General features: G+C 41.2%; 1 protein-coding gene across 6 annotated transcripts in view; it reads right to left on the bottom strand.

Moving 5' to 3' along the window:
- The window catches only part of IPPK (inositol-pentakisphosphate 2-kinase), a 1165378-nt gene that overhangs the window by 941699 nt on the left and 198994 nt on the right, over window positions 1-24685 (bottom strand). The gene's annotated exons all lie outside the window — the stretch shown is intronic.

Here is a 24685-nt window from a genome sequence, read left to right on the forward strand (position 1 = left end):
TGTTCATGCCCCTAAATTAACAAGAGCTTAATCAAGAGGTTGATCCCTTGACATTGACCACTAACCATTTGACCTCTGGAAAAATTACCCCCCCCCTTTCATGACCAGGCCATTTTTTTGCAATACAGCACTGCATTACTTTAACTGACAATTGCCCAGTCACGCTATGCTGTACCCAAATACAATGTACAGTATCTCAGAAAAGTGAGTACACCCTCACATTTGTGTAAATATTTTATTATATCTTTTCATGCGACCACACTGAAGAAATTACACTTTGTTACAATGTAAAGTAGTGAGTGTACAGCTTGTATAACAGTGTAAATTTGCTGTCTAATCCTGCTGCCATCTGCATCATCGCCATCACTCGCTGCAGACCCTTGGCTTGTTCCTTGACTATACTTCTGCTTGATCCAAACCACCTATTCCAGGCTTTTGGCAAGTTTACTGACCGCATTTCTGCTTATCCCTACCTGCTATAGATGCTACTGGATTTCAGCTTGCTCACCTCATAGTGGGACGATCCTGAAGACTGCGACCTCGTACTAACACGCATCAAAACCTATCTGCACCATCAGGAGCTCTGGTGAACCCATCCTCTGTGAGAGGTAACCTGCTTCTGTACTTACCCAGCTTGTCTAAGGCTACCTTTCTACTGCTATAGCTAACTGGTCTCGGAGTCTGACTCCAGATAATGAAACTTCTACTACAGCTTTCTCTTTCTTCTAATTAGGAGAGTTTGATGTGTGGGAGCTCGCCTGCTCCCTCTGTTTTTTTTCACCTGACACAGATGCTGCAGGATAAGAAAGTGGAGGGGTGGTTGGCATCACCAAAAAGGTATAAAATGACAGGTGTAGAGTGACCCATGGGAGGGCCAGGGTGCAAGTACGGCACCAGAATTGAATACTGTACATAAAATCTCATCTATTGAGTTTAATTAAACTGAGATGTCTGTTTTGAATAAGGCTTTTGAATAAGGCTTTTGGTCAAAGAGCAGGATGGAACCATTTAGTGTACAACAGGAATTGTATTGGTTATATGGAAAATTAAGGTAGTTTATTTTTTATAGCGTAAGGGCACCCGCCGTATTTTACCCAATAAAGGTTTAACCCCCATATCACCCGGCGCATTTTTTATTTTTTATTTAATTTTTTTACACAAGTAACTTTAGTTCGTTATTTGAAAAATATGCATGGTTACAAGATAACAGTAATCATAATGCAAATATTATACATCTACAAGAAAATACAGATTGAATATTGAAAAAAAAAAAAGGAAGAAACAAGTAAAGTATTCTTTGACATCAGTGCATATGCATATATGTGTTGACAGTAACATATCACCTCTTGTCTCTACAGGTGTAATGTGAGGGGAGTGGGCACACCACACCGATCAGGCAGGGTTCTCATCCAGCTCATTACAGGTGGAGGCTTCTCCCAACCAGGCATCCCAGATCTTTCCATACTTAGAAGGGCATCCTCTATGAGCATAAAGTTCCTTTTGTAAGGTAACACAACATTAATTGCGGCAATCCACTCCTGAATGGTAGATGGCACCGCCCTGAGCCAATTCCATGCTATGAGTAATCTGGCTATAAACAGTGTTTCCTGTAGAAATACGTGGTGAAACTTGTCGAAGTCAAGGTCTGGGAACACTACCAGTAAAAATTGTTTAGGGCATAGTGTAAGGGGGGAGCTCATCTTGTCATGTATAAATTTCACGATTTGGGACCAATAATCCTGCATCAACAGGTAAGACAATATAATATGAAAAAAGTGCCAGTAGACCATTCACATCTGGGGCAAAGTGGGCTGTAGTTGTCTCTTAACTTGGCTAATCGTGAGGGGGGTCAGGTAAGACCTATGTAAAATGTATAATTGTGTGAGACCGTCAGATCTTATGGGATACTTTTTTGCAAGCATCCAGCACCTCCACCCACTCGTTCTCCTACATCTCCCCCACATCCCCGGTCCAGCGGTCTTTTAGCCGATATGCGAGAGCCGTTGCAGTTGCGCATGAAGACTCTGGCCCGGATATTACACATAGAACATCCAGTTGTTCCAGGTTTGGGGGGGTATCACGGAATTGGGTCTGTAGGAGCTGGATCTATCAGAAGTGCATAGAGTTGGCAAGGCCAAAATCATCTTTAAGTTGTTGGAACGATTTTAGGATATCTCCACTGTACATGTCTTCTAGGTAGACAACCCCACTAGTGATCCATAGGTTGCAGTCCAGTAGTTGTAGAAATTCAGGAAAGCAAAGGTTGTCCCACAGGGGTGTCTGTATGTGAGGGGGGTTTTGAGTTTGCGTCTCACCGCATCCCCAAATACCGTTCCTTGTCTCCTTTGTCTACGTAGAAAAAAGTGAGACAGTTGGGCTGCCAAGTAGTACAAGTTAAAGTCCGGCAATGCCGTACCCCTAAATCAGTGGGATTCTTCAGCACTTGCCAGGACAGTTTGTGTCATGTCTTGCCCCACACAAAGGTGTTTAGAATGGCTTCTAAGGATTTAAAGATCCGCAGGGGTATATACACTGGAGAATGCCATACAATAAGAATTTGGGCAATAGAATAAATTTTAAATTAAGTTTATACGGCCCATAACTCCCAGAGGCATCTGTTCCATGCCCGTGTTTTGGGTTTTAGGACTGTAAATAGTGGTTCTAGAATCAATTTGTTAAAGTCTTCCGGGGGTCGAGTGATAATGCCTAGGTATTTCATTGTGCTAATGTGAATTAGAGGGGAAGGAGCCTGTGTCTCTGTTATAGCCCCTATATCTAAGGGAAGGATCTGGGATTTGTCCCAATTGATCTGTAAACCTGAGTAACGCCCAAAATGTGTTATGGTTTCAAGAGCTGTCAGCAGAGACTGCCCCGCGTCTTCCAAATATAAAAGCATGTTGTCTGCATATAAGCCAACTGTTTCGATAAGTTGTCCACATTGTAGGCCTCTGACCCCAGGGTGTGTACGGAGCAATGTTGCCAGGGGCTCCACCGCCAAAGCATATAGTAAGGGGTAAAGGGAACACCCCTGACGTGTGCCCCTGGATAAACGGAAGACATCCAAGACTTTGCCATTGACCAGGATTCTGGCACTCGGCGTTTGGTAGACAAGCTGAATTCATTTGATGAATTTAGGCCCGAAACCAAACCTGGCCAGACATTCCCAGAGGTAGTACCATTCCACAGAAACAAAACGCTTTTGCGGCATCTAGGGGCACCACTACTCTGGAGCCTATCTGGTCATGTTCAGCCTGTATGTTATACAAATCGAAGGTAGAGTAGTGAAGAGGCCTACATGTTTCTGAGCATGACAGATAGTAAAGAGAAAGTCACTCATCTGTCAGAATCAGGCTTAGAATACAAATCTGTAGACAGCAGTGGCACCCTGAGAGATAGCTCTGATGATGTAGCTGTGGTCCTTGCCAAGGTCAGGCGTACCAGATTCCGTTCTTTTGCTGTCATTGAGGTGCAAGAACCGCAGGTCCCTCTTATGGAGCAGAGAGCCAGTACTAGCGCCGCTCATCCTTCTGGTGAACTGACAAGCACCAGTGGCCTAGTGCATCCTGGCTGTACTGCAGTAACACTTGGTGGTGTGGAGAGTCCCATAAGTGCAGTTCAAGCTGGCGAGGCGGCAAGCACGAGTAGTGTCCTGCTGCCACCAAGAAGACAACAAAGACAGTCGAGCCCATAGTGCCCTTCCTGCTGCATTTGTCAATCCTAATTGGGAACCCATCACTTCTGCAGTACTTCCCCATTCACTGGCCAACCTGGAATTCAGGTGGAAACAGTTGATTTTACGTCACTTGATTTTTATTCGCCGTTTTTCACCGAAGATCTCTATAGAACTATTGTGAACCAAAAGAAATTGATATGCTGGTCAATTCATCACCGCTAATGCCCAGCTGATCCTTGCCAGAGAATGGAAAACAATTACGGTTTCAGAATTTAAGACCTTCCTCATGGGCTTAACTAAAAAGATTGAGTTGCGGTCATATTGGTCCACTGACCCATTTCACTATATGCCTGTGTTCTCTGCCTCCATGACCATGACACGATACAAGCAAATCTTGCGGTTCATGCATTTCAACGATAATGAACTCAGTCATCCTTGGGGTGACTCTGAATTTGATTGACTACAAAATTCGACCCCTCATAAACCACTTCAGCCAACATTTTGATTGATACTCCCCATCAAGTTGTCTGCGTTCATGAGTCCCTGATTAAGTTTTCTGGCCTCTTGTCATTCAAACAGTATCTTCCCAGAAAGCGTGCCAGATACTGGGTCAAGATGTATAAGCTCTGTGACAGGGCCACAGGCTATACATATATTTTTATGCTGAAGATATACTGATGATAGGGGCGCTAGAGCAAATATAAATATCAAAAAAAATGTGAAAATTTGATAATCAAATGGTATCTAAAATAATACACACCATATTACAAAACTGCAATAAACAAAAAATTACAACCAAAATATAGTGAAAAACAATAATAAATAAAGTCCCAGTTGGGTGATGACACCAAAAGGAAACAAAAAGACTTAAATAAATATAACTCCAAAGTCCAAAAACAGTGATTTTTTTTCAGTGAAAAACTCCTTCTGAATCCATAAATCAAAAGACTGCTGGAATCTTCTATAACGTAATGAAACGTCCCTTCACCAAAAACTTATGGACATAGAAACAACACCCCACTTGTGAAGATAAAGATGTCTTCTTACCAGATGCTGTTGACTACTTTAATTAAAAAGATAGTCAAATAGGCTTATGCAGGTTGATTCCCTGCTCACGTGGAATAAGGTGGACCTCGTATGGACAGAAGCTTCTCCTCAGACTCAGATAGGTCATAAAAAAAGCCAAACAAAAATCCATAGCGTAACACCGTTTAATAATAAAAATAAATTTAAAAAACATAAGGCCAAATGGCTGCTTACATATGTCAGTGCCCAACCTGGCACTGGGGCTGCTTGCTTAAAACAAACGTTTCGTAATGGATACGTAGTTCCTCGTGGTGTAGGCGTGCGTTCCACCAAAGGACAGCCGATAACCAAGGACGACCGGAACTAAATGTAAACGAACGTGACTGGATACCGCCTCGACGTACGTTTCGTTTGACACGTCATCAGGAAGCGTACCCAGTCACAAAGTCAGCGTTCTTTATAGTGTCTCGATTAATCCATAGACCAATCGAGAAATACTTAATTTAATACGCAGCCTCAGTCCCACTTAAGGCTAACAACAATAATGGTACATTAAAACATAACTAGCAAATAAACGTTTAAAACGTATTAACCCAAAAACGAAGGGATGAATTGTATATGCTAGAAATTAGAGAGTAAAAAAATATAAAATTAGAAAAATACGCATATAATAATCCAATGGAAATGTCCATTAGAAAAAAAGAGGGATAAGTTGCTTGTAATTTCCAAATTGACCACTAGCTAGATGTCAATCTATAGTCTGGAAATTTTCTACCACTTATAAGACAAAAAAGAGGGATTTTTTTCCTGATTAGTAATTAAATATTTCTAATAAAGAAATATATAAAATTCTTAAATATATTATTACCATTACCAAAAATATGTCCGGCATTATCTCTGGCTACCAGATGTGAGGAAAAAACCAACAAAGCCCACATCATAGGCCAGAAAAAAACGCTAAATGAATTCAAAAAATGAAGAAATGGAGGAAAATACCTAGACAAAAGAACGCTGACTTTGTGACTGGGTACGCTTCCTGATGACGTGTCAAACGAAACGTACGTCGAGGCGGTATCCAGTCACGTTCGTTTACGTTTAGTTCCGGTCGTCCTTGGTTATCGGCTGTCCTTTGGTGGAACGCACGCCTACACCACGAGGAACTACGTATCCATTACGAAACGTTTGTTTTAAGCAAGCAGCCCCAGTGCCAGGTTGGGCACCGACATATGTAAGCAGCCATTTGGCCTTACGTTTTTTTAATTTATTTTTATTATTAAACGGTGTTACGCTATGGATTTTTGTTTGGCTTTTTTTATGACCTATCTGAGTCTATGAGGAGAAGCTTCTGTCCATACGAGGTCCACCTTATTCCATGTGAGCAGGGAATCAACCTGCATAAGCCTATTTGACTATCTTTTTAATTAAAGTAGTCAACAGCATCTGGTAAGAAGACATCTTTATCTTCACAAGTGGGGTGTTGTTTCTATGTCCATAAGTTTTTGGTGAAGGGACGTTTCATTACGTTATAGAAGATTCCAGCAGTCTTTTGATTTATGGATTCAGAAGGAGTTTTTCACTGAAAAAAAATCACTGTTTTTGGACTTTGGAGTTATATTTATTTAAGTCTTTTTGTTTCCTTTTGGTGTCATCACCCAACTGGGACTTTATTTATTATTGTTTTTCACTATATTTTGGTTGTAATTTTTTGTTTATTGCAGTTTTGTAATATGGTGTGTATTTTAGATACCATTTGATAAAATTTTCACATTTTTTTGATATTTATATTTGCTCTAGCGCCCCTATCATCAGTATATCTTCAGCATGACAAGTTTTTTTCTTGTTCTTTTAGGGAGCAGCTATTAGTTGTTTGATTCAACATATTTGATTCACTGACTATTGGTCAATTTGATATCTTTTTTATTATTTTTTGTGGCGCGGAGTTTATTAGTTGCTGTGTATCAGCCACTTTTTTTCACATATATTTTTATGGTTTACAAGGGAAGAGATAGTCACGCAGAGCCGGAGAACTGCCCTGACTACATAGGGATCGTTGGTAAGATTGTGTGGGACTTGGTGTCACCCTTATTTGAAAAGGGGTACCACTTGTATGTGGAAAATTATTACACAAGCGTGCAACTTTTTAGTCACTTGTTTGATCATCAAATTGGTGCATGTGGCACCGTACGATTTAATCACTGGGGCTTTCCCCAGTGGCTTTTAGATTCCTGTCTTAGGCTGGGGGAGAGAGCCTGCTTGAGATGTAATAATTTGCTCGCAGTGAAGTGGAGGGATAATAAAAATGTTTTCGTTCTGTCCTCCCTTCATGCAGACACGACGGTCCAAATTCCCACGGTGACTGGTGTTGTGGAGAAACCCCTCTGTGTCCATTAATATATCCTTAATATGGGATGGGTGCACCTCAATGACCAGTTGTTGACGCTGTACCTAATTTCCTGTAAGGCCAGACGCTGGTACAAAAAAAAGTGTCTGTTTATTTCAATTGGCTTTGCTGAATGCTTTTGTGCTATACAAAGCTTCAGGACGAACTGGAACCTTCCTTAAATTCCAAGAAGAGATCAGAGCCCTTCTGTTTCCAGATGGTGCTTTTGCCCAACTTCCCAACGCAAATGCAGTAAGCCGGCTGCATGAGAGGCATTTTCCACATGTCCTCTCTGGTGCCCCATCAAAGAAACCCCCAAAGATGATGTTGTGTCTGTAGAAAGTGCAGATATAGGCGTGAAACACGCTATTTTTGCCCCTCCTGTCCTGACCAACCTGGTCTTTGCATTGATGACTGTTTCGAACGCTACCACACACTAGTTTAGTATTAGCTTAGGGTACAGCACCACACAGTCCTAGGCACACTAACACAGGGTTTCGAAAGATGTGATGGCCATCACATTTTGAAAAACCCTAATTTGCAACATTCAGTTTGAAGTGTTTTTTTTTTTTTTACAGTTTTTATAAAAGTGAAAAAATTGAAAAAAAAAATAAAAAAATTGTTGGTTGTATTTTTCTTCTCTCCCTATTGTTCTCTCTCTTATGTCAACTCTCTACTGTTCGCTCACTATTGTTCTATATCTATTCTTCTCTCTGTTTTAATTTTACCATGTTTTATTGTATTTGCTTTGCAGGTATTGGTATGTTATAATGTAATGTTTGTTTTATTGTTAACCATCATTTGCTTAGCAGTTACGCCATTCAGCTGCAGCATGGGATTATTTACCTTGATAGCAACAGCGTTTGCTCCCACGATAAATAAAGCTGCGACTCCAGCGCTGTCATAGGTGATTTCACCACCACAGTTAAAAAAAAAAAAAAAAAAAAGAGCATATATGCCGAAGCATACGGGCAGGGGTGGAGGTGCGATTTGCTCCTAACATTAGGGGTGGATTGCCCCTATGCTTCGGCATTTTTTTTTTTTTTTTTTAGGCACAGATTGCAATGTTTTATTCTTACTAGGTTTTATCGTATTTGCTTTGCAGGTATGGTAAGTCTTACCGTTATACTGTATTGTTACTTTGTTTTATTGTTAACCATCATTTGCTTAGCAGGTACGCCATTCAGCTGCAGCATGGGTTTATTTATCTCAACAGCAACAGCATTTGCTCCCACGATACATAAAGCCATGACTCCAGTGCCATCGGAGGTGATTTCACCAACACAGTTTAAAAAAAAAAAAAAGTGCATAAAAAAATGGTGCATGCATGTCCATCATTATAGTGGGTGGATGAAGAGCGATATTCTAATGGTGGGCATACCCACCGATCAGTCTCTTTTTCGTGCAGCCTGTGAAAAATAGGATTTTTTGTACTCGCCGTAAAATAATTTTCTCTGTAATTCACAGACAGACACAGCTCCTCTCTTAGCCATTGGGTTGTTACGCCACCTTTAGGCGAAGACTAGCCATTACATGTCATGAAAAACACAGAACTTTTAGTTCCGCCCAATGTCAAAATAGCATAAACCCCCCCAAATAACCCCATTTTGTAAAGAAGACACTTCAGGATTTTTACTGAGAGGCATGTTGTGTCCATTGAATATTTGATATTTTGCCACAAGTTTTGGGAAAATGTATTTATTTATTTTACACAAGTTGTCACTTAATTATATATTGTTCAAACATGGCATGGTTATATGTGGAATTACACCCCAAAATATATTCTGCTGCTTCTCTTGTGTACAGGGATACCTCATGTGTGAGACTTTTTGGGAGCCTAGCCACGTACAGGACCCACAAATTCTAATTCAGGCTTTCTAAAGGCATAAAATAGTGATTTTACTCCTCACTACATATCACAGTTACGGAATTCCACATATAACCATGCCATGTGTGAGCAATATATCATTTAGTGAAAACTTTGAAAAATTACCCAAAAAAAATAAATAAAATAAAATTACACAAATCACTTGGGACAAAAAAAAAAAAATATTCAATGGGCTCAACATGCCTCTTAGCAATTTCCTTAGGGTTTCCAAAATGGGATCATTTGGGGAGGGGGGGGGGGGGGGTGTTCTGCCCTGACATTTTAGCACCTCAAGAAATGAAATAGGCTGTCATAAACTGTACCCTAGTTTGTAGACGCTATAACTTTTGCGCAAACCAATATGCGCTGATTAACATTTTTTTTAATCGCAAAAAAATATAAAAATTGCAGAGGCAATCAAATAACATCAAAACAAAGCTCTATTTGTGGGGAAAAAAGGACCCAAATTTAGTTTTGGTACAATATTGCATGACCGCGCAATTACCAGTTAAAGCAGTGCAATACCAAATTGTAAAAAGTGCTCTGGTCATTGAGCTGCCAAATCCTCTGGGGCTGAAGTGATTAAGAAGCACAATACGATGATACTTGAACAAAGCCTTTACTGTACAAGTTTCGCAAAAAAGCCTGGTTACAATATGCCCAATACTTTGACATGCCTCATTGGCTTTTCCTCTTTAAAATGGTTAAACTGACCTCATTTGCAGACTGAAGTGCATCCCTTTGATCTGTAAATGAACAGAAAGATACAGAAGTTCTGTTTATCTCTCTTTCAGCCCTGAGAAATGTTGATAAACATTTCCGGCTGCTTTTTTTTTTACAGCTGTGAGCAGCGAACTGTTCTGCACTTGTTACATGAATCGTGGAAATGCAGGATTACGAATGTGTGGGGGGGTTAAAGCGAAATCACGTTTAACGATTGTTCTAGGAAATATTTTCAAGCTTTATGCCCCCTATCTGTTCGCAGAATATTGTTATCAAGTTGGCAGATGAGGGCTATTCAGTGGTGGCGATGATAAAGAGGTTTTGAAATAATTGTCTGACACTTTGTTGTATGTGCCTGTACAGACTAATCCTTCTGCATTGATACAGAGCAAACTGGAGTGTTTAAAGAGGAGGGCCACCTTAAAATAAAATTAACATTCTCAAAAAAATATTTAAAAAAAAATTGTGTAAAAAAAAAAGAAAAAAAAAAAGTTTTTTTTACTTACCAGAAACCCCTGTTGCTAGACATTCTTCCTAACCTGCCTATTCCGCTGCACTTCCTCCTCTTCGGTGAGCTGCCCCGTTGCCTTCTGGGACATGTATGTGTCCCAGAAAACAACAGGGCCATTCACAAAGCGCTGCACAACTCGTGCATGTGCAGTAGGAAATGTTAAGATGGCGGCACCAGCACCCGATCTGATGGACGAATCGGCCTCGGCGGGCCGACAACGTGGGCTCGCTGGACAGGTAAGTGCACTTATTAAAAGTCAGCAGCTACAGTGTTTGTAGCTGCTTTTTGAAAAAAAAAAAATTGCTGCTGGAACAACACTTTAACTATTAAAGTACTGAATCAGTAACTGATTATTACATCAAGTAGTACTTAATACATAGGTATTCAAATACTCTGCTTTTGTTTTTTTACATTTTATTGAAAATATAGATCCTGTACATCCTCCTGGAAAGCCCACAGTGGCTCACGTCACCCTGCCATATGTGAATGCTTTTATGAATATGTTTGAAACCTCATATATATTTTGTAACAAGTTTTCCATGATTATTATTAACCACATCAGCCCCGGAAGATTTGGCTGCTCAATGACCAGGCCATTTTTTTGCGTTACGGCTGTCAGGTCACCTTGAGGCGAGGTGACAGGGAGGTAGGGATCAGGAGTGCACCGCAAGGTTGTGGACCCTACGGCTGACTGCTGCAGACAGGGGGGACAGATCCCACTGGGGATAGAGCGTAAGATTCCCTGGGGTGCGGAGTCTAAGAGCCAGCAGGTGTTCACCAGCGCCTCTGGTGGTGAGGATGGACTTGGCTGCAACTGGCTCCAGGTCGCGACCCCCAGGGTCCCCCAGCTCACACCAACAGTAGGCAACAGGAGGATAGGGATGGTGAGGGACAAAGCCAAGGTCGGGGCCACAAGCAGACAAGAATAGTCGGGTACACGCCAAAAGGTCAGGATCACAGGAAAAACAAGGATAGTCAAGACACGCCAAAGTCGGTAACGGAAAACAGTAGCAGAGCACAAGGCAGGAAACAGGAAGCTAACACACAAAGGAATACACAATGGTTGATCAACACTGAAGGCCTGCAGTGCACAGGTTAATATAGGGCTCCCTAATAGGGCCTGGGGTGGAGCCATGCTTAGAGGAGAGGTTATAAAAACCACCAGGTGGAAGTAGCCGGCCTCATAGTCTGAACACATGAGGGGAGGTAAGCAAACACAGGAAGATCACTGCATAACCATGACAACGGCACTGCGTCGCTTTAACTGAATTGCGCGGTCATGCGACGTTGTACCCAAACAAAATTGGCGTCCTGTTTTCCAGCAAATAAAGCTTTCTTTTGGTGACATTTGACATCTCTGCGGTTTTTATTTTTTAAGCTCTAACCAAAAAAAAAGTGAAAATTTTGGAAAAAAAATAAAAAATACAATATTTTGTACTTTTTGATATAATAAAAAATTCCCAATTTATTTTTTTTTAAAGAAAAATGTTTTCCTCCGTTTAGGCCATTTGTATTCTTCTACATATTTTTGGTAATAAATATCAGAATAAGCATATATTGGTTATAGCATCTACAAATAGTTTTTTTTTTTTTACTAGTAATGGCAGTGATCAGCAAATTTTTTATCAGGACTGCGATATTATGGCGGACAGATTGGACACTACTGACACATTTTTGGGACCATTTGCATTTCTACAGTGATCAGTGCTATAAAAATGCAATGATTATTGTATAAATGTCACTGGCAGGGGAGGGGTTAACACTAGGGTGCGATAAAGGGGTTAAATGTGTTCCCTATGGAGTGATTTTAACTGTGGGGGAAGGGGACTGCCTGGGTGAGGAGACCAATCGTTGTTCATACTAAGTATGAACAACAGATTGGTCTCCTCACCCAACAGCATGGAGATCTGTTGGGTGAGGAGACTCGGGAGCATCATTAGTCACAAAACCGTAATGCCTATAACCATGAGCTTACATGTGAGTTGACACCCCTATGTGTATTAAAGTTTACTTTTAAGCGTCTGCACCCAGAGACGCCTCTCTTTGTTTTTTCCTGCAGCTTCCTGGAGCTTGGTTTTCTGTTCCAATAGGATGGCAGCCCTGGTTGTTTTGGACTTTTAACCCTTTCCTATTCCCTGCACATGGACTTTAATTAGTGTGCATTTAATACAGATTTATGGTCATTGGGTAATTTATAATACCAGGTTTGCGTCTCCACTATTTTTTTTAGATCTGTCGGTTTACATTGACAGATCTCCGTTCATCGTAGTCATCGCGATTGGTCAAAAGGCGAACTGACGTACAGCTAACGGTTTGCCCAAGGGAGTCAACCTGCCACAATAAAACTGCAGAGGCTGGTCGGGAGGGGGTCAATGTTGGTATCGTTTTATTTTGAGCTAGAATTTAATCTGATGTGGGATAGAGAATCATTCCTGTTTTTGGATACACAGATTTCAATAATAGACTGATCAGTGATTTACCGTATTTATCGGCGTATAACACGCACCCCAAGTTTAGGCGTGAATTTTAAGGAAAAAAACTTTTAGGAAGGAAGTTAAAAAGGAAAAAAAAAAAAACTTACATTTAAATGCCCATTAATGCAGTCTTATCGTGTCATTTGCAGCCTTGTCATTGCAGTCTTGCCCCAGTGTCATTTGAAGCCTTGTCAGTGTATCTTGTCCTCTGTATCTTGGCGGCTCTCGGGTCCACTCACAGTTCCGAGCGGAGCCGAGAGTAGCCGAGTGTACTCAGCTCGGCTCACAGTCACGCCCAGTCCCTGTATTATGTCCATCATAGGACGGGACTGGCTGTGACTGAGCGGAGCCGAGCACACATTGCTACGCATCTCGGCGGCTCACAATCGGAGGGGAATCAGCGTATAACACGCACCCACGATTTTCCCCTGATTTTAAGGGGAAAAGAGTGTGTGTTATATGCCGATAAATACGGTATACATCAAACCTACTGATGGCAACAAGCTGCTTAATTTTTCTAGCTTTCATACAGCAGCAGATTTTAAATCTCTCCCATAGTCAGAATTGAATTGTTACTGATAAGGAGTTGGTAAAACAGAGGTTAGATACAACACAGGACAGGCTATGTATGATGCAATTCCCTTTGATTATGCTAAGGCCCCTTTCACACATGCGGACGGTATGTCCGTATTTCATCCATCCGTTTGCGGATGAAATACGGGCATACATTCATCCCTATGGGATAGCGGGTGTCTGTGGATGAACATCCGCAGACACCCGATTTAGTCCGCCTCGGCTACTGTCCGATTCTGCAGACGGAGGAAAATCCTATTTTTCTATCCGTCTGCAGAGCGGATCGGATGAGCACGAACAGACGGTCCGTGCGCATCCGATCCCCATAGAGGAGAGCGGAGAGCTGACAGGGCGGTCCCTGCACAGTGTGCGGAGACCGCCCTGTCCGCAGCCAGCTCAGCGGGGACAACGGAGCGAACCCCGCTGAGCGAGCGGATCATCACGGGGCGGATCATTACTGATCCGTCCTGTGTGAAAGGGGCCTTAGGAATTCATGTTTACATTCACTGACTGAGAAGAGCAGATTGTCTCTGCTTCAAGTACTTCTTACCCCATGACATGCCACTTTTTTGGGGGGGGCGCGGGTACTTGGTTTTGACAGGTACCCACTTCCGCTCTGGGCTGCCTAGGAGACTTCTCTCCCCCCAGGTGGCCCCTCCCTCCCTGCAATCTTCTGGGACACATCACAGGTCCCAGAAGATTGCATGGCCATTCACTACGCAAATCGCGACTAGAGTATGCGCAGTGCGCACTCACCTGTGAAGCTGCAAGCTGTCATGGTCGGTGTGTGACTTTTGTCAGCTATAATAAAATGTTTACAAAAATGTCATGCTATGCTGTACCCAAATACAATGTACAGTATCTCACAAAAGTGAGTACACCCCTCACATTTTTGTAAATATTTTATTATATCTTTTCATGTGGAAACACTGGATAAATTACACTTTGCTACAACATAAAATAGTGAATGTACAGCTTGTATAACAGTGTAAATTTGCTGTCCCCTCAAAATAACTCAACACACAGCCATTAATGTCTAAACCACTGGCTACAAAAGTGAGTACACCCCTAAGTGAAAATGTCCAAATTGGGCCCAATTAGTAATTTTCCCTCGCCGGTGTCATGTGACTCTTTAGCGTTACAAGGTCTCAGGTGTGAATGGGGACCAGGCGTGTTAAATTAGTTTTTATTACTCTCTCTCATATGTTGGTCACTAGAAATTCAACATGGCACCTCATGGCAAACTGAGGATCTGAAAAAATAAAAAAATAAAAAAAAGAATGACCTAGGCTATAAGTAGATTACCAAGACCCTGAAACGGAGCTGCAGCACAGTGGCCTAGACCATACAGTACACACATGGTAAAATAAGTATTGAACACATCACCATCTTTCTAGGTAAATATATTTCTAAAGATGCTATTGACATGAAATTGACATGTCAGTAACAACCCGTGCAATCCATACATACAAAGAAATCAACAAATAAGTTTAGAAATTAAAGTTATGTGTAATAAAATGGAATAACACGGAAAAAGTATTGAACGCACTAACTGAAATTTATTTAAAGCGGAGTTCCATCCAAAAGTTGAAATTTCATTTTAAGGCCTCCTCCCTGGCTCCTGTTTGCTTAACGGCCCCTTCCAAAATTTGGATACCTGCCTTACGCAACCGGAAGCAGAAGCTCTCTGGGACATACAACGGGTCCTAGAAGACTTCAGGGGCCAGTCACAGACCGCAGTGCCACTCGCTCATGCGCAGTGGGCTCACAGCTAAGAAGCCGCAAGCTGTAACAGCCAGGTGCCCATAGTAGAGATGCTGGCGCCACAGAGGGAGGACAGAGCTGCGGTGAGTATACCGCTGGACTGTGGGACAGGTGAGTGGCTGCTTATTAAATGTCAGCAGGTACACTTTCTTTAGTAGAAATCAGCAGCCACAAAAACGACTGGAACTCTGCTTTAATATTTTATACAGAATCCTGTGTTGGCAAGGACAGCTTCAAGGCACCTCCTGTATGGAGAAACTAGCTGCATGCATTGCTCAGGTGCGATTTTGGCACATTCTTCCACACAGTCTTCAAATCTTGAAGGTTCCGTGGGCCTCTTCTATGAGCTTTGATCTTTAGTTTTTTCCATAGATTTCCTACTGCATTCAAGTCGAGCAATTGTTTGCCCATTCTAGCAGCTTTATTTTCTCTCTTTGAAACCAACTGAGAGTTTCCTTGGCTTTGTGTCTTGCTGAAATATCCACCCTTGTTTCATCTTCATCATCCTGGTATATGGCAGCAGATTTTTATCAAGAATGTCTTAGTACAGTTTTCTATTCATCTTCAATGACATGAAAATTTGCCATTACCGTATTCTTAAAAAAAAAAGCCCTACACCATGATGTTCCCACCTCCAAACTTCACTGTTCATATGGTGTTTATGGGGGGATGTGCGGTGCCATTTGACCTCCAAACATGGTGTATATTACGGCATCCAAAAAAAGTTAAGTTTTGGTCTCATCTGAAGAAACTATACTCTCCCAGTATTTCACAGGCTTGTCTAAATGTTGTGCAGCAAACTTTAAAACAACATGCTTTTTGTCAGCAATGGTTGTGTGGCGAGTGTGCATACAGGCCATGGTGGTTGAAAGCATTACTTATTGTTTTCTTTTAAACAATTTTACCTGCTAATTTCAGGTCTTTCTGAAGCTCTCCACAGGCGGTCCTTGGCTCTTGGACAACACTTCTGATGATTCTTTTCACTCCTCTATCAGAAATCTTGCAAAGAGCAACTGGTCGTGGCCGGTTAACCCTTTCGCTGTCAGGCCCTGCACTCCATTTTTACAATCAGGTGGACAGGCCATTTTTGCAATTTTTCAATTGCTTCTTTATTTTTCCCTTACAGCTTTCAGAGTTTGATAAAGACCCCTCAAACCATATATTTTCTGAAAGTACATGACCACATCACAAATAAGGTGCTACAGATTTTTAGAGCACAAGGATATTTGCGTAAATGTTTATTAAACCAATATTTTTGCAAAAAATACACTAAAAGCATTATTAGCAGATAAAAACAGCACATTTTACAAAATTACTACTAAAAGTATAATAGCTAACCTGTATTGAGTTAATGATCACTATTAGTACATTTTAGATTGTTCCTTTTTGCAAAATGGTGAAAATCAAACAAACATATGCAAAAATGTCAATATCCCAAATTCTCAAAAAATCTAGAGGGATTGCATTTTTCGCTTACAGCTTTCAGTTTTTTAACCACTTCAGCCCTGGAAGATTTGGCTGCTCAATGACATTTTTTTGCGATACGGCACTGCATCAATTTAACTGACAATTGCACGGTCGTGCGACATTGCACCCAAACAAAAGTGACATGCTTTTTTTCCCACAAATAGAGCTTTCTTCTGGTGGTATTTGATCACCTCTGCATTTTTTATTTTTTGTGCTATAAACAAAAGAAGAGCAACAATTTTGAAAAAAAAAAATATCTTACTTTTTGCTATAATCAATATCCCACTTTTTTCCCCCAAAATAACACTTTTACCTCAGTTTAGGCCGATATGTATTCTTCTGCATATTTTTGGTAAAAAAATAAAAATAAATTGCAATAAGTGTATAATGATTGGTCTGCGCAAAAGTTATAGCGTCTACAAAATAGGGGATACATTTGTGGCATTTTTATTATCTTTTTTTTTACTAGTAAAAGGCGGCGAGCTGCGATTTTTAGCAGCACTGCGATATTGCGGTGGACAAATTGGACACTTGACACGTTTTTGGGACCACTGACAATTATACAGCGATCAGTGCTATAAAAATGCACCGATTACTATGCAAAGGTCACTGGCAAGGAAGGGTTTAACGCCAGGGGGTGATTAAGGTGTTAACTGTGTTCCCTAGATGTGTTCTAACTGTAGGGGGGATTGTCTTGGAGGAGAGAGAAATCGGTGTTCATACTTAGTACAAACGCACGATCTGTCTCCACTCCCCTGAAAGAATGGGGATTTGTGTGTTTATACACACAGATCACAGTTCTCGCTCTGTCACGAGCGATCTCATGTGCACGGTGATCATCGCACCCGCATTGGCTCTGGGCACACGCCCCTAGTGGCCAAAAGGAAAAGTGACGCGAGGTAACGTCAATTTGCCCAGCCGTGCCAACCTGCCGCAGTAAAGGTGACAACCTGCAGCAGCTGGTCCGGAAGTAGTTAAATACCACCCAAAGCATATATTTTCTGAAAGCACATGACCTGTACAATGAAAATGAAGGTGCTACTAATTTTAATCACCCGGCGATATTTGCGCAAATGTTTATCAAAACAATATATTAGCTAAATATTCTATAAAAACATTTTTAGTAGATATAAACACAGCACATTTTACAAAATTCCTGCTAAATTCCTACTAAATATAAAAACTTAAAGTGTGTAACCCAAAAAAATAAAATAAAAATAAATTATATATATATATATATATATATATATATATATATATATATATATATATATATATATATATATATATATATATATATATATATATATATATACAGTGGTGTGAAAAAGTGTTTGCCCCCTTCCTCATTTCCTGTTCCTTTGCATGTTTGTCACACTTAAGTGTTTCGGAACATCAAACCAATTTAAACAATAGTCAAGGACAACACAAGTAAACACAAAATGCAATTTGTAAATGAAGGTGTTTATTATTAAAGGTGAAAAAAAATCCAAACCATCATGGCCCTGTGTGAAAAAGTGATTGCCCCCCTTGTTAAAACATACTATAACTGTGGTTGTCCACACCTGAGTTCAATTTCTCTAGCCACACCCAGGCCTGATTATTGCCACACCTGTTCACAATCAAGGCATCACTTAAATAGGAGCTGCTTGACACAGTAAGGTCCACCAGAAGATCCTTAAAAGCTACACATCATGCTGAGACCCAAAGAAATTCAGGAACAATTGAGAAAGAAAGTAATTGAGATCTATCAGTCTGGAAAGGGTTATAAAGCCATTTCCAAAGCTTTGGGAATCCAGCGAACCACAGTGAGAGCCATTATCCACAAATGGCGAAGACATGGAACAGTGGTGAACCTTCCCAGGAGTGGCCGGCCGCCCAAAATTACCCCAAGAGCGCAGCGACGACTCATCCAAGAGGTCACAAAAGACCCCACAACAACGTCCAAGGAACTGCAGGCCTCACTTGCCTCAGTTAAGGTCAGCGTTCATGCCTCCACCATCAGGAAAAGACTGGGCAAAAATGGCCTGCATGACAGAGTTCCAAGGAGAAAACCACTGCTGAGCAAAAAGAACATCAAAGCTCGTCTCAATTTCTCCACAACACATCTTGATGATCCCCAAGACTTTTGGGACAACATTCTGTGGACCGATGAGACAAAAGTGGAACTCTTTGGAAGGTGTGTGTCCAAGTATATCTGGCGTAGAAGGAACACTGCATTTCATAAAAAGAACATTATACCAACAGTAAAATATGGTGGTGGTAGTGTGATGGTCTGGGGCTGTTTTGCTGCTTCAGGACCTGGAAGACTTGCCGTGATAAAAGGAACTATGAATTCTGCTGTCTACCAAGAGATCCTGAAGAAGAATGTTCGACCATCTGTTCGTGTATTCAAGCTGAAACGAACTTGGGTTCTGCAGCAGGACAATGATCCTAAACACACCAGCAAGTCCACCACCGAATGGCTGAAGAAAAACAAAATGAAGACATTGGAGTGGCCTAGCCAAAGTCCTGACCTGAATCCTATTGAGATGTTGTGGTATGACCTTAAAAAGGCCGTTCATGCTCGAAAACCCTCTAATGTAACTGAATTAGGACAATTCTGCAAAGATGAGTGGGCCAAAATTCCTCCAGGACGCTGTAAAAGCCTCATTGCACGTTATCGCAAACGCTTGGTTGCAGTTGTTGCTGCTAAGGGTGGCCCAACCAGTTATTAGGTTTAGGGGGCAATCACTTTTTCACACAGGGCCATGATGGTTTGGATTTTTTTACACCTTTAATAATAAACACCTTCATTTACAAATTGCATTTTGTGTTTACTTGTGTTGTCCTTGACTATTGTTTAAATTGTTTTGATGTTCCGAAACACTTAAGTGTGACAAACATGCAAAGGAACAGGAAATGAGGAAGGGGGCAAACACTTTTTCACACCACTGTATATATATATATATATATATATATATATATATATATATATATATATATATATATATACATACAGATCCTGGTCCCTTAAAGCAGATCACAAAGCACAGTGCTTGTGCTGTGTAATCTGCCCCCCTCTAAACTGTAAAAAAAAAAAAAAAAAAAACACAGACCCTAATCACCATGTTCAAAGTGTCTGTCTGAGGCTCGGCCCTGTCTTTATTCTAAAAAAAAAAAAAAAAAAAATTACATTGGTCACTGCCCCCCCCCCCCCCCTTTAGAGGCTGGAATAGCACACTGTGTGCGTCGTTTTTAAAAATGAGAAGTGAAAATACCAAAATTCAGCAGCTGTCTTTAGACCGGTCATGTGACTGCAGCCGCTTTGCAGCTATGAGATGGGGATTCTGCAAAGGAGAAGAGCGACCACGTGATCTCCCCAGCTGACATCAGAGGGAGATAACGGCCCCTCTCGCAGAAGCCATCCATCAGAGCTGGAAAGCGGCCACGAGTAATGTGAAAGACTGCTGCCTTTTTTTAAAAGAACAACATGCACAGTGTGCTATGCCAGCCTCTAATAGAGGGGCTGGCATAGTCTTACACAAATGCCTTAAACACTTTAATCTGTATCAAGTTAATAAATGCCAAATATTTGTAACTTAAATTACGCTTTTTTTGCAAAACAGTGAAAACTGAATGAACGCAAAAAAGTAAACTACATTTCTCAAAAAATCTGAAGGTTTTCATGGTTCCCTTACAACTTTCAGAGTTTGTCAAAGACCCCCCACACCCTATATTTTCTGAAAGCATAGGGCCAGTAGAATAAAAAGAAGGCGCTACTCATTTTTAAGGCCCCATGATATTTGTGAAAATGCTTACCAAACAATATTTTCTCTAAAAATACACTAAAATCGTCATTAGCAGATACAGCAAATTTTACAAAATTCCTACTAAATCTAAAAGCTTAACCTGTATTGCGTTAATGAATAACAAATATTTGTAACTGCTAAATTGCGACTTTTTGAGAAACAAAAATTGGACGTATGCAAAAATTTCTCAAAAAATCTGAAGGTTTTCCTTTTTCGCCTACAGCTTTCAGAGCTGCACCGCTGGGGACATGGTGCGTGTGGCTGGCGGCCGCGATGTCCCCCGGGGCACCTGCGATTGCCCGGTAACTGTGACAGGATGTGGATCTGTGTGTGTGTGTGTGTAGACCCATGTCCTGTCAGTGGAGAGGAGAACTGATCGGATGTTCCTTGTACAGAGGAACATCAATCGGTCTCCTCCCCTCACACTTGGATTCACTCCCTAGGACACACATTTAATCCCTGTGGCACCCCTTAGTGTTAGCCCCTTCCCTGCCAGTCACATTTATACAGTAATCATTGCATTTTTTTATAGCACCAATCACTTTATAAATGTGAATGGTCATAAATTAGTGTCAAGTGTCCGATCTGACCGCCACGATAAAAAAAAAAAAAAAAAAAAAAAAAAAAAAAAAAATCGCAGATCGCCGCCATTAGTAGTAAAAAAAAAAAAAAATAAATTATAATAAAAAATAAATCTATCCCCCATTTTGTAGACGCTATAACTTTTGCGCAAACCAATCAATATTTTCTTATTGGGATTTTTTTTTAACAAAATATGTAGAATACATATCGGCCTAAACTGAAGGTTTTTTTTTTGTTTTTCTTTAAATGGGATATTTATTATAGCAAAAAGTAAAATGTTTTTTTTTTCCCAAAAAAATTACGCTTTTGTTCATAGCGCAAAAAAACAAAAAAAACAAAAACAAAAAAAAAAGGTGAAATACCACCAAAAGAAAGCTCTATTTGTTGGTGGGGGGGGGGAATCAAAATTTAATTTGGGTATGTCGTGGCATGACCGCGCAATTGTTATTCAATTTGTGACAGCGCTGAAAGCTGAAAATTGGCCTGGGCAGGAAGGGGGTGAAAATGCCCTGTATGGCAGTGGTTAAATTGCACCTTTTAGTGAAATGGTGAAAACGGAAGGTACACAAAACTGTAAATAGGATTTTTACAACAGCTTACCTGTAAAAATCCTTTTTCTTGGTGTACATCATGGGACACAGTCTTAAGTAATTACTTAATGGGTTATAGGCCACCTCCATTTATGTTGGACACTGGTTATACCCAATCCAGGAAGTTCACTGCCTATATAACCTCTCCTCCTTCCAGGAGCACATCAGTTTTTGTAGCAAAGCAATATACTTAAATCCCAAAAAAGAGGGGAGGGACCTCTGTGTCCCATGAGGTACTCTAAGAAAAGGATTTTACAGGTAAGCTGTTATAAAAATCCTATTTTCTTTATCGTACATCATGGGACACAAAGCCTTAAGTAATTACTTAAGACGTCCCGCAGCAATGCTACTTGAGGGGAGGGAGACACAACGTGGAGGGTACCCCCAGACCTAAGGACCTGCCTGTTCTGCCTGCAGAACACTGTGCCCAAAGGGGATAGCTTCATACCTCCTTACATCCAGTTGATACAATTTTGTGAATGTATGCACTGAAGATCAAGTTGCGGCCTTACAGATCTGAGCCATGGAGGCCTGATGATGCACTGCCCAAGAAGCACTAACCGCCCTGGTAGAGTGCGCCTAAACTTGAAAAGGGGGAATCTTACCCCTTAAATCATAAGTTTGAATTATCACTTGCCGAATCCACTTAGCGACAGTGAATTTCAACACTGCCTGTCCTTTCTTAGGACATTCTGGCAGAATAAATAAGACATCAGTCTTACGAATCTGAGAAGTTGCCTTTAAATAAAATTTTCACTGCTCTCACCAGATCAAGACAATGTAGTGACTTATCTTCCCTGAAACATGGTTTTGGTAAAAATGATTGCAGGACAATATCTTGGTTCAAATGAAAACCTGAAATTACTTTGGACAAAAAGTTTGGACGAGGGCGTAACACCACTCTGTCCTCATAAAAAATCAAATAAAAAATCTTTACAAGAAAGAGCAGCCAAAATTCCGAACCTCTCCTTGCCGAGGATATAGCAACCAAAAATACAAACTTCCTTGTCAAAAGGGCTAAGGGAATATGTTGTATCGTTTCAAATGGCTGTTTTTGTAACAATACATATAACAATTTGTATAAAACTCCAGACTAAAGAATGTGTAGCAAGTGGTCTTTGAAATAAGACCGATAAAGATGAGATTTGGCCTTTAACAGTACTCTGTTACTATGATATATCTCCAAGGGTGCCAACCCTTGGATTCACACCAGGAAACATAAGCCCTCCAGACCCTATAATATATAGTTCTGGAAGCTGGCTTCCTTGCATTAAATCAGGGTAGAGATAACTGACCCAGAAAGCCCACGTTTCTTTAGAATGTAGGTTTCAGTAGCCAAGACGTTAAATTTAGAGACTGTAAGGAAGCATGGAATATCGTCCCTGTAAGAGCAGATCTGGCTATAGTGGGAGGGACCATGGGCCCTCCACTGCCATCTTTACAATTTCTGCATACCATGACCTTCTGGGCTATGCTGGTGCCACCAGAATTACCGGCTTTCTTTCCAGCTTGATCCTGCAAAGAAGTGGAGGCAGCAACTGAACAGGGGGAATGCATAGATCAGTAAGAACTGATCCCACGGGGTCACCAACGCATCCGTTACGCATGTAAATGGAACCTTTGTTCTGCCCACAAAGTTGACCAACTTCATGTTGAACCTGAACACTAGAAGATCTACGTCCGGAGTCCCCCATCTTTGGGAAACAGCCCAAAATATATGTCGGGGTGAGGAGACCATTCCCCTGGGAATAACTGCTTCTGACACAAGTAGTCCGTTTGCCAATTCTCTAATCCTGGAAGGAAGACTGCCGATAGGCATGGAACATTCCTTTCTGCCCAAGTTAGAATATGGTTCACCTCTCTGCACCGAGAGACTCTTGGTGCCCCCTTGGTGATTGATATAGGCCACAGCTGATTAGATCCTGACAGGACAATCTCGTAACCTAAAAGGCCAGGCCTTTAGAGCCAGACGCACTGCCCGAATCTCTAGGATATTGATGGGTAATTTTCTTTCAGTTCTTGACCACTGTCCCTGGACAGTTGTCTTTTCTAGTACTGCTCCCCAGCCTGAAAGGCTGGCATTCTTCGTTATCACTTTCCAGATGACTGGTCTGAAGGATTTTCCTTTCAACAGATTCTGGGTTAGTATCCACCAAGTGAGGATTTGGGACACTCTTGGAGACAGCTGCATTGGCAAGTCTAAAGCTTGAATTGTTTTGTTCCAGGCAGACAGGATACTGTTTTGCAACAGCCTTGAATGAAACTGGGCATAGGGAACTGCTTCGAATGAAGCCACCATGGTTCCTAGCAACTTCATGCAAAGGCGAATGGAGGGATCGCCTTTTGACCTGACCATCCACACCAGCTCTCTTATGGAGTTGATCTTTGCCTGAGACAAGAACACCTTTTCCTGGACTGTCTATGATCAGACCCAGGTACTCCAGCTTTTTTAGCGGTATTAAGGAAGATATCACTTCCCAGATAGTTGGATAGTTAAATAAACTGTCCAGATAATTGGTTGTAGTGCGTACACTTTGCTCCAAATGAGCCACTGACTAATCTATTAGTAATAGATCGTCTAGGTACAGTATGACTGTTATGCCCTGTGCCCTTAACCTGGCTAGAGGTGGGGCCAGCACTTTTGTGAACATCCGAGGTGCTGTGGCTAGAACAAAGGGCAGGGTTACAAACTGAAAATGCTGCTGTTCTAACTCGAACCGCAAAAACTTTTGGTGAGCGGGAAATATAGGGACATGCAGATATGCATCCCTGATGTCGATTAATGCCAGAAGTTCTCCTCCTAGAGGGATAGAAACTACTGACCTGATCATCTCCATGCAAAAGGAGCAGATCTTCAGGAACTGATTCAGATTTTTTACATCTAGAATAGGTCTGACATCCCCATTTGGTTTTGGTACCATAAAAAAAGATTTGAATAAAACCCCTGACCATGCTCTTTTGTGGGGATCTGTATGATCACCCCTTGAGATATTAATGGGTCTAGTGCCTGAAACAGAGATTGTCTTTTCTCTGGATCTTTGGGAACGCCTGACCTCAAGACGCGAGACGGTGGAAAGTCCCAAAAATCCAGCTTGTACCCTTGTTCCCATGGAGATGACCCATCTGTCCTGAATTTCCTCTTTCCAGACTTCTGAAAACTGCAGAAGTCTTCTCCCACCATGGTAAGGGGGGATTGCCTCTTCATGATGAAGCTTTAGGATACTGCTTTGTAGGTTTCCAAGCCCAGGACTTTTTTTGAACCTG

The sequence above is a fragment of the Lithobates pipiens genome, unplaced genomic scaffold, assembly GCF_037356315.1.
Source record: "Lithobates pipiens isolate NorthernLeopardFrog02 unplaced genomic scaffold, aLitPip1_a1.2 Scaffold_23, whole genome shotgun sequence".
NCBI classification, from domain to species: Eukaryota; Metazoa; Chordata; class Amphibia; order Anura; family Ranidae; genus Lithobates; species Lithobates pipiens.